This window comes from Dermacentor silvarum, chromosome 3, assembly GCF_013339745.2.
Source record: "Dermacentor silvarum isolate Dsil-2018 chromosome 3, BIME_Dsil_1.4, whole genome shotgun sequence".
Taxonomy (NCBI): Eukaryota; Metazoa; Arthropoda; class Arachnida; order Ixodida; family Ixodidae; genus Dermacentor; species Dermacentor silvarum.
The window spans coordinates 71,529,302-71,541,210 of record NC_051156.1 but is presented as its reverse complement, the minus strand read 5'-3'; positions in this window follow the sequence as shown (position 1 = coordinate 71,541,210).

Below are 11,909 nucleotides of genomic sequence, written 5' to 3'. Positions count from 1 at the left end.
TATTTGCTCTATATAAAAGCTCGTTCCGCGCTTCTTGTGCGTTCATCCAACGTTGTGACAGCAGCAGGTAAGGCAGTAGTTCCTGTATGAAGCTCCACCGGACCGGTACCAGCTGAAAAAAAAGTAAATTACAAGCATGTTACATTTGCAAGCACGTAACAGCATGTTACAAGCATGAGTCATTTTGGTATTTAGACATAGGAATACTGCGAGGCGAAACGTGCGAAAGCGGTGAATGGGCGGCATTACAAACAAAAGCAATTCGCTTTTACATACATGGCGTAGAAAATACCGGACTCATCCCAAACATATATGAAAACATCTGATTTCCAAGCGTTCCCCAATTTCCGGGCATTATTTCCTGCACTTAGGCAGCACAAATACACGAGCGACTTCGCGTTTCCAAAACTTGGCCTCGGGCGACGCGACGGTACGCGACATACACAGAGACGGACGCAACAGGCACTCAAGACAAATGCGTGGGTGCAATGCTTTTTTTCAGTCCTTTAGAAGACGTAATTTTCGAATTACAAGTTTTTGATATGTTCGTCGTTCGCGCGTTCTGCCGGCGCCAGCAGCACACCCCATGTTATCACTCTTGGCAATCGCCCATCGCGTTTTCAACAGGCGTGAGTACCGAAAGAAGGTATATATTGTTACTGAGCCACAAAAAAACGTCACAGACTTGTCCCTCTAAGATTCATTACACGCCAAACTAACTTTATCACCACGGCCGAGCTGCTTATCGCTAACTGTGTCTTAAGTCTCGGTCCCGTGCCGTAAGCTTAATTGCGTCGTAGACTGTGAAACAAGATTTCTCACCTTGCCGTAGTCCAATAGTGCAGTGGTGTCTTGTCCCAGTGCAGAAGGAACGCAAGAATACGCCGAGAGCCCAATAAACAAGGTTACATTTAAAAAAGAAAAAAGGAGACAGACGGGTCGCCGCGCGCAGCCATCCTCGCTGGCTTCGGGGGAGTGTCTGGCGGATAACGCATGTATCTGGCGCGTCATTGACCTGTGGCTAGGTAAGGCAAGGAAATAAGTCGCAAAGCTTAAGTTCATTTATACGCAAAACGTTTTAGTTTTCGTGGCAAAGAATTAAAAAAAATAAATGAATGCCTGTTAACTTAAGTTCACTTTCTTTTTTTTCGATGCTCGCGGCAGCTAACGTTCGGTGTCAAAAGTATAGCGTGACGTATGGTGACGTGTTTCCTGTTGCCAGTTTTTGCCGAGTGTCCTCTTTTGCCAGTTTTTGCCGAGTGTCCTCTTGTTGAATTTCTTTCTCTATGACTCAGGTATATAAGCCGACGCGTTTCGCCGCTGAGCAGATTTTCGACGACCGCCGACTGTGTTCGCCGCTTTCGTTGTGCTTCGAGTGTAGCTTGCTTTTGTGGGCACAGGTTCGCCCAATAAAGAATTAGTTTCGTCATACACAGTTTTACGACTGTTTACTTCAGCGTCACTACTACGTGACAATATTTATGGTGGCAGCTTGTCGCACTACGTACAAAAATTTGTGTAGCATTTATAGCACTCATATGTTCCATAATCCCATAGGCTATTGGTCTTTCAATCGAACTTTTTGCTAGGGTTACCTCTCAAAAGGAGATTGCTTACTCACTCCACGAATGTTCACTCCAACCAGCACTGCACAAAAGTCTAATGCTTACTGTGTATTATTTCACCAGCTATTATTCGCCGCTTTGCAAAAGCATTTTTTTTCAGATTGAGGTGTAATTTGTGTTTGTTCAAGAAGGCAGTCTTTGAAGGATTGAAACTGTTTGGACTTTTATGGTAATTGCAAGGTCTCTTCTATTTTACTGGAACTGCACTGCTGACCGAGCTTGCCATGCAACAAGTTTCATTATCACAAATGCAAAGTGGCACCTTTCCTGTTGACTTATTGTTGTATTTTTCTTTGCACATACCTTTGCAGGCTCATATAAAAGCGCTGAATAAAATTTGAAAATTTACGAATGCCACTCAGGTGTGGAAACTTCTGCTACATCAGGTACGCAGTAGGCAACTGTTTAAAATATGTGAAAAAAACAATTTGTTGTATAATGTTCATATTGTTCTATGCTTTCTCCCTTCACGCAGTGAAGGTGTGCCGCGGCAAGCAGCACCGTCGGTGGAACTACCGCTACCCTCGTAAGCAGCTGTATATATAATGTGAAGGTGTTTCTTCGGATGCGATGTTTAATAAATTAAAAGAAGTGCAGGTGCGCGTAGAAAAGCAAGAAACATTAAATTTCAACATTTCAGCCGGGGTCTGGCTTTCATCAAAAGTGTTTCTTGATAAAGGCCGGACCTTGGCCGAAATGTCGAAATTAAATGTTTTTGCTTTTCTACGTCTGCCTGCACTTTTTAAATTATTTATATATATACAAAAATTTTTATGTTTCTTCTAGTTTGGCCTTTCGAAGTATTTTTTTTTCTAGCTGTGCACAATAAGCTACCATGGGACTATGGGTGTATCCGCTTTGAATGCAGAGTGCATGCCTCCTTTTCAAAAGGTATTGCAGATCAGTGTAGCTGTAGTTTCCAACAGGGTGTAATATGCGGTCAGTGGGGTTTTAACATGTCTCCCTATGGCCAGGTACACACCTAAAACTAGTCATGATAAAAGTTGATATATTGTATGCAAACAGGAGCTACCATGAGAGCTGGATGCACACAATACCATCAATCATCATTTCATTGAGAACCTTGGTTTCAATTACTGTTAAATTGCAGATTGTGCAATTTCCACCCACAGCTGTTCTTCCGCTGCAGGATAATTTTGCAGGTTGAATTTGTTGGCCGTAGGATTTTGCAAGTTTTCTACAGGATATTTTTTGTGGGCTGTTTTCCAAGTCTGGAAGTATCAGTTGTGATATTAACGATTTCTGTGCATTTGCCTCTACTCCCTGCTATTCCCTCCATGTCCAACGATGACACTACTGCTAGACAATCATTTTTCAAAATGTCCATTACATGTTGAGTCCATTACATATGACAAATGAGGCATGTTTGCAATACTCGCAGCACAATTCCATGCACTAAAAGCTGAAAAGCCATGAGGACAAGTTTTCCGGCAGCCTTTACTTTGCCAAGGTCTGATCTAGGAGGTAGCTTCAGAGAGGGACAGGATAAAGACTACTTTAATGGATTACACAGTCATAGTTCTTCTGTGTTAACGGACAATGTAAACCAGCCTGTTTTTACATGTTTATGCTTGTTGACAATGACTAGCCTGTCTCCCGCAATGTATGACTAAACTAGTGCCTGTTTAGACAGAGAGGGCACCTGTTGAACTTGGAATAAATATGGCCACAGGTTCTACAAAAGCAACATTCAAACAGCAATGTCTTGTTTATTCGCTAAGTGTAATTGCTTTTCAGATGCGCGTATTTTTCTCATCTGTTCCATGTGTACTAATACTGACTTGATCTGCAGCGGCTGACCTTATAAACGCTGTTCAGCGGGATGGCGCTGCAGATGAGCCCTGCTCCCATGGATCCGAGGGCCCCACTCGTAAGTATTTACGTGTCGTAAGTCTATGTAGATAAATGGTAATATTTTTCCTTACCACCAGCATACCTGCCAACTTTTATACACCTACACCAGGGCGCTACGTCACGAAAATGCAGTGGCGCTGTCGTCGGAATTTAGTTTCGCATTATGGGCACGCTGCCGCCCGTGTCGCGCTACCACAGCAGCGCTGGGTTTTGCAGGTGGTTGTGCGGTTCCATTTGCAAGGTCTTTATTCGATTTTACAATGAAGGTAATGCAGTTTGTTGACGAGCTGAGTTGCGTCGAAATATGCTGGAGGCTAAAGTTTTCATAGGTTTCCAGTTGATGAAAACCGTCGCAAGCAATGGGCCACCGCGGTCAAAAGTCACAGATCATCCATTATGTGCAAGACACTTCACAACCATTAAGCTTCTCTTTTATTTTGAGTGGCGTGCATTAGCCAACCTATGATCTCGCGATTGTTATTAGTGTGCCATTACAATTTCTTGCCGCACTGTGGCAAAGCTAGATTAGAATTTGCCTTGAGTGTAAGTCGAACGAGCAGATGCCCCACAAAACATGTCTCATTCAAATTTATTTTCATCTCGTAGAATTGAGCAACCTGCAATGTAAATATCCTATCGCACGTTCACATATGCAGGTAGCACAGTCAACTATGTTAATTGCAGTGTTGATGTCATAAATGCGCCTAAATGGGTCAATTGAATTTCAAGCGCGAAATAAGATGTACAGTGTTAGTACAGAGTTGGAGTTATCAGACGGCCGCGGCCAAGTGCTCAGATTGCGCGGGCCTACACAGCTGACATTGCCGTAGGGCCGGTACCTTGCCGGTCGCTTCTGTCGCTGCTCACGGCAACGTAGAAATCGGCTACAGCTTGTTTTTAACATGAAATATAATTAGCAATAGTATCGAACTAGTACAGAAAAATCTTGAATTTGTGCGCGTTTCATAAAGCAGCGCCCCGCCCCACTGGCACGATCAGGAACAACGATCCGATGACGTTTCGTCTCGTAGACGGAAACCAAGCGCCCGCCGTCTCAGCGAGGCGGCTCATCTGGCAAGTACTACGTTTCGTTTGCTATTCGCACGAACGACAACGATAAAACGAATTCATTTAAGCCCTTGTTAATTGTGTCATCAACAATAAGTGCACTATGATGAGCTGCAGGCCAGGTCACTAGTGCTGTCGGCCGTCACTGCGGTGGTCAGTGAGCTAGGCCAAGCGCCTTGTTCGGCCGTATCCCTATGGGGGCGAAGCGCACGAATGTGCACTGAGTGCATAATAAAGAACCTCACGTAGTAAAAATTAATCCAGCCCCCCCCCCCCCCCCACTACCGTGTGCTTCATAATGAAATCGTGGTTTTAGCACCCCCCGCCCGACTCAAAAAAGTGGGGGCGGTGAACGCGGGCCTACAATACATCGGCAGCGCCTACCGCTGTGTACAAACATGGTGTACTACCTATGTATACCTATGTGCAATACCACCTATGTATTGACACAAACATTTTACAATTTTTCATTATATAGTTTCGGGCAAAACCAACTTCGGCAAAGATATTTAGTCTGAGAGTGATTTTCCTATAGCCTAACTATTCGTACCCATCCATTACGTCAATGTATAGCTGCGATACACAATTTTAACTTTCTCCATACACAATTATACACACTTTTTGAAAATTGTTCATGGTCTGTAGAACGAACTTGAAAAATGTACTCTTGGATGTGGACATTACTTGCACAAGAAACCAAATCAATATTTGACTAATTAGGAAAGTTTGCTAACTAACTTTTAAACTATACTTTCATTGCACATGTGGCAATTTATCAATTGTAGCTGCGAACTTTGAAGGACATGTCCACTTAGAATGAGTTCAGAGGATGGTATCTGTTTCGTGATATGCATCCGTGAAGTTTGCGATGGGATAGTGGAGTGGTAGTCCTGTAATTTTTGAAGTGTGATTTTAAGACATCCCTGAAAAAAAAGAAAGAAAAGTAGAGCAATAAGTTTTTACTGCAAGTTTGACATCGCTTATCTCGGAACTGGTGCTAGATTCAAAATTCAATCAAGTCCATATGCCTCCTGAAATTGCTAGCTTCAGTTCGTATGTTGCAATATGGTGCACTTTAGCGTTAGTGAAATATTGTTCATTATTCTGTTATGCATTTTGATTTTCTGTAGAATTAATGTCCATCTCTTCAAGTGTAGTAATGTCCATCTCTACAAACTAAAAAGCAGGAAAGAGAAATTGATAATTAAAAAATGGATTTGGCGGCATTCACATTAGCGTTAATGCCCTTGCTATATGGGAAAGCCATGGCTTCGAAAAAGTAAATGGGTGTATGTGTGTGGTTGTTGTAGAGGGAGCATTTGTTTTGACTCCTTGCAGCAAGCATCTGGTTTTCTCTCATACTTTTTTAGGCTCTTGCAACAATGTTTGTCAAGTTGGGAAACATATCCACTAATCTTCACACACTCGACTTTCAGATTTGACCAGTTTCACTGAGTAAGCAAGTTTGGCCCAGTTGTGCACTTGAACTGACAGCAAAGCCTTCATGTCTATGTACAGTAAGGAATAACACAGGTGTAGAAGCACTGCGTAATCTTAGGCTTAACATTCAAGCTATGTCAGCCTCTTAAAAACACAAATTTTGAATAATGTCGCGAAGTCCTGAGCATGTGTCAATCTTTGAGGCAGCACTAAACAGGTACTGGCAGAAAATCTCACTTTTATTTTATTTTTTTTGGAGGGGGGGGTATAGTCATAGGCCTAGAAATAAACCCTGTGGAATCTTGCTTCCGCACGACTGCAACAAAATAATGTCATTGTATTTTAACGTGATCAGTTCAAAATGTGCACAGAGTGTAGTGCAGCTTAGATGTGAGAAAGGAGCCACCTTTTCGCTGAAATGTGTTGTGGTGGTTTTGTGCTAAATACCACAAAAACGATACCGTTAATGCCGATGCAGATACACAGGCACTGTTAATTCGCTACTCAAACGAACTAGAGGGAAGAACATGTCTCCCTGCATTTTCCAGACATGAACAACTGAATTTAAAGGGCCAATTTGTCACCCTCCAGTGACGTGCTCTTCGTAGGGCATTCAACCACTGCACCAAGGTGATTGATGAGCTTTTACCTGTGATCACTTCCTTTACTTTTTGTGTTATGAAGTCTCAACGGGTCGTATTAAAATTGAAGTACTGTAATTATTTCTGGCGCTCTCGAGGAATTGAGGCTTCGTACTGTAATTATGAAGTCAGTAGCCACAAAGTGTCTGTGCTATACTCATTTGAAACGGTATGGTCAAACAGCCAGGCAGCTAAGTGAATGATTGTTTCTTCGTTCTGTAAAGCCTTTCCTTCTGGCTGTCAATGCCATTCTACCAACCAGTGTAAAACTGCCCTATGTTTGCACAGTTTGTGCAACTCGGAATAACTGCACATAAGGCACCATTAAACGCTGCAGATTTGTGTATCCTGTAGTGTAATCACCCAGTTATAGTAGTGTTCACACTGAAAAGGCTTAGTCGCAACCTGCTTTTTTTCTTAATACACATATTGATGTTTGTGTTAATACTACCTGTTCAACAATGGGAACTTTTCTGCCAGCAATGGAATTTGTAAACGTGTACAACTGGCGAATACATATGCAGGGTGTGTCAGCTGTTAGCCTATGACTTAAAAAAGATGCACTCGTGCATATACAATTATACTGCTAATGTGTGATCATTAGTCACCTTTTGCCGCTGAATGTATTTTTTCAAAATTGCTTCGCTATTGAGACAGGTCACGTGTTAATTTAGGAATTCAAGGCATGTCTTCCAATGAAAATTTGTCATGTCCTAAAACATTAGATTCAGTGTTTTCAGCATGCTCTTTTTCTATTTTTTCCGCACTTTGTTCGTAGTGTGAAATAACAAATACTGTGCGATTAAGTTACTGTGCGCTGTGGTGCCAGTGGTCTCAAAAATGATTTGAAATAACTATGTGCTCATTCATTACTCTGGAGCCATATGTAAGCGGCAAGGCATTGGTACTGGTGACAATTGCAGCCGGTGCAGTGAGCAGCAGTGTGGAATCGTAGTCCAATATACCAGAAAGAAAAAACACAATTTGACTTATTTTGATTAGGAGAAAAGTAAAGCTGCATTGAGGGGGAACGAAAGACTGGTAGTGTGCATTCAATTGACCTGGTTGTTAAGTTACAATGCAAGCATGATGTGTATTAGCTGCTGAATTATGCTAGCTGTAACCCAAGCAGTTAGGCAGTGAGCAAACGTTTATTCTTTGAAATCGCTTCTGGAACAGATGTGTTGCAGTGCATGGAGGCCGACATTTCTGAAGAAAAGATTGCTCGGATACACAATAGAAAACTGCTCTATACAGGGTGTCACGATTATCATGTACCAAGATTTAAAAATATGCAAATGCCATGTAGATGGACAGAATCAAGGTAAGGTTGTTTGCCATCGCTTAGTGATACTCCGAATATTTTTTGCCCTTCACCTGAAATATTACAATTAGATGAAAAGTGTAAACGAGAAAATTGTAGAGCAACATCACAAATTCCTGATATAGCTTTCTATTGCTTAATATGTGGTACATAAAAGTTTTTCCAAGCGTGAAAGAAGCCCGCGCATACATGCAAAGTTGCTGAGCGACTGGCCGCTTGAGGCACCTTACTTGTATTTGCGGGCTTTCGAAAAACACTTTTATGTCGGGTGTATTGAACAGAAAGCTGTATCGGGAGGTTTTCATGCTGCTCCACATTTTTCCCGTCGGCACTTTTTATCTAAGTATAATATTTCAGAAGTTAATTAAGGCTAATTATGTAATTAGGCAGAATGTAAAAAATACCAAGTGTCTCCAAGCGATGGCAAACATTACCTTGGTTCTGTCAAGCTACGTGGCATTTGCATACTTTTAAATCTTGGTGCATGATAGTTGGGTCACCCTGTATATATTGTACCAGTTTGTTTCATTTCATGCATTTTTTTCATATGCACTAATTACTTTCAGCAGTGTTAAGTTCCTTATGCTTGTTACAGCTGCTGAACTGAAAAACATTCATTTGCTGCTGGATATCCGGCCCCAGCTGCGGGAGTGCTTTGCCCAAATAAAACAGGAGCTGCAGCTGGTGTCGGAGAGGCTGGACCGGCTGGAAAGCAAAAGCAGTCCTGCTGTTCCTCAGGCAGCGCCCCCGACACTTCCCCAGTTCCCTGCCAAAACGGTTGAAGATGCTGAGGTGGCAGAGCAGTCGCTTCAGGATGAAGATGTGGCTGCTGCTTTGGTATTTACCGGTTTGTTTTTATCACAAACACCTATGGCAATAATGAAGCCATCTTTATTATACTATTATCTGGAGGATTGCCACTGATTGCAGTGATATCTATTGTAGACATTTGTAGACAATGCAACCCAAGACTCTTGCTAAAAATAAGAATGAGGTTGCACTTGCATGGTGCTTGTGGCATGGCATGCTTATAGCATGAAAATACTAGTGTAGAATTTCATATATGTGCCAAAACCACGATCTGAATATGATATACGTTGTAGTGGGCGACTCCCGAAATAATTTTGATCACCTAGGGTTCTCGAACGAGCACCTAAATCCAAGTACACGGGCGATTTTGCATTTCACCTCCATCGAAATGCGGCTGTTGTGGTGGGGATTTGATCCTGCGACTTTGTGCTTAGCAGCGCAACACCAAAGCCACTAAGCAACCACGTCGGGTTTCTATTGTAAAAGCTTGGCAAGGCAGCTGCGTGGTGAGCCAGTGAAAACTCTTGATTATTGATTTACCAGCAGTTTCAGTGGCCTTGCAAGCATCAACTGTGAGCAGGAAATGAAAACATGATTTTGTAACAGCGTGATACAAGTCAAAAGCTCTGTGCATCTACATCCGTTGTCATGCTGTTAAAAAAATTGCTGTGACAAGGTCAAGCATAACTTGCCTGAATTTGTTGCTGTGCCTTTTCTATTTAATTTGAGTCTTTCCTGTTTTTTTGTTTTTTTTCAGCGCAATCAACTGATTCGATTGGGGGGCACAAGCCTGCGAGACACAGCGTCCAACATATTGAATGGCCTTATGGGCCATGAAGTCCAATTGCAGTTCAGCCTTCATGGCAAAAAGGGCAAAAGGGCGTTTGTGAACACACGCCTCTGCAGAGTGGCAACAGGTGATATGCGTTTTTTATTTGTGTTGATTGTATACTTGTCGCACTACTTGCGCAGTGTTTCAATAACATAAATTATGTGTTGTATGCAGATGCCATCTGCGAGAAGCAAGGGGTAGACGTGAGAGAAGCGCACGACATTATAAAGAGGTGGCTGCCTGGCGCCATCGACCGTGCTGATGGCAGGAGGCGGCGTTATGCTGAAGCAGCGCTGCTTACGCAGCCTCTCCCCTCTGCCACCTCTTCCGCTCCTGCTGCCGCTTCTGCTCCTGATGCAAGCCCAGCCTCCACCTCCTCTACCGGCAGTGTGCTGGCGTAGTGCACCATCTCAAATCTGCAGGATTCTGCAGATATTTTTTTATTTAAATAAACTTCTTTTTAAATAAACTTCTTTTACATGTTGCATTGTGCAACCATGCAACATTTTGCCACGCAGTTTCACAATCTACAAAACCGCAGAAAATAATAGCATTGCGAATATTCTAACTTGGTATATGGCCATGCCAGTGGGCAATGCGGAATGCTAGAATAGCTATAAACGGCAGGGCCGGATAATGGTCATTTCTGGCACTGCCAGTGGGCAGCCGAACTGGCACTGAACGGCAGGGCCGGCTAATGGCCAGTTCTGGCACTGCCAGTGGGCAGCCAAGCTGGCTATGAACGGCAGGGCCGGCTAATGGCCAGTACTGGCGATGCCAGTCGCCAGCCAAGGTCGTCCACTGATGGCAATGCCACCACGGGCCATTGCTGACGCCGGTAGCGCTGCCGGCCGCGGGCCATTCCTTGTGCCGGCGTTTGCCGTGATATCGCCGCCCTGGGGCCAGCCTGGCTGCGCTGCCTGGGTACGCCTGTGCTACTCGCCTATTTTGTAAATATTTGTAAATTCACGTTTTTGTGCAACAATATATATATATATATATATATATATATATATGATATAGGTTGTGAAGTGAACACAAGATAATAATCCGAGAGTTTGCAAGTAGCCCTAAGGCCTCATCCGCACCCATATGTGTGGACCCAGTGAGCACATGGTCTAAATATTACTGTCGCAGCAGCAGTCTCTGATTAGAGGCTGCACTACGGGTATTTTGGGTGTATAACGTGTAGTACACCAACATAGTTTGAAAATGCTAAAACAAATTTACTGTTGAAAAAACGGGACGTTGCCTAGCAACATTGCTGGGCGTAGTAGAACTTGCAGACGGTGTGGTAAACGAAAGCGTTTTCTCCTGCGAGCCTCACGACATTCCACACACACGTGGAGGGCAGTCAACATTGCGCCACAGTATAACTTCGTTGTATTTTTTATATGGGTGGCCGATAAACGAACTGTGATTTACTGAAGCGCAGTTAATTAGTGTTCCATAAGCGTTGCTAATAGTTGCTAAGGCTTTTCCGTAGGAAAGGCTTCCAGTCGTTGGCAGGGACATGTAAAGAGCAATTAGTATCTTTTGTTGTTATTCATGGCGCAGTTTCAGCGGCAAGCACATTACCCTTTATGCCTCTGTGCCTAGGAAACTAGCATATTAGGACGTGTCCTGGAGATACAAAATGTCGCAGTTTCACCCGAAAGGCGAAGCATCAATTGCGATAGCATATTAGTAGAGAGCTATACGGAATAAGGATAGTACTTTTATCAGCTGTATAAACTTGGACATGCAGTAGAACCAGCAACGCGCAGAAATGTTGTTGACGCCGTGGGTGTTTTGCCCGCGTTCGCACCGAACGCGCACGGCGTTGGTGACGGTTGCCGGTGCCTCTGGGGGCGGCTAGGAGGTTTTCGACGAGATCAGAATGGGACACTCGTCGACCAGCGTCGGAAGTGTTTACAACCTACTCGTTTCGCAACGTTTTTATAAAATTACGCATTTGGTGCCACACCTAAACGTCGCCTACCCTCCCTCCTTCCCGTCCCGTGAAAGTGCGCGCGCCTGGCGCGCTTCCACTTGCACATACAGCATACTGCGTGCGGCGACGATTTAATCGCCGTTGACCTCATACGGAACCTCACGGCGACGGCGATTCCGACAGCAGAAATCCGCTATGAGTGTCCATATAATTACTATCGCAATAACAAATACTGTACAAGAGTGTGTATAGTTAGATAAAAACCGTATTTTTCATTACATTACAGCTTTAACAACACCTAAGGAGTCTGTTTATATTATTGCCTTTTATAGTTTTAATTTCTTCGTTTGTTTCACCGCAG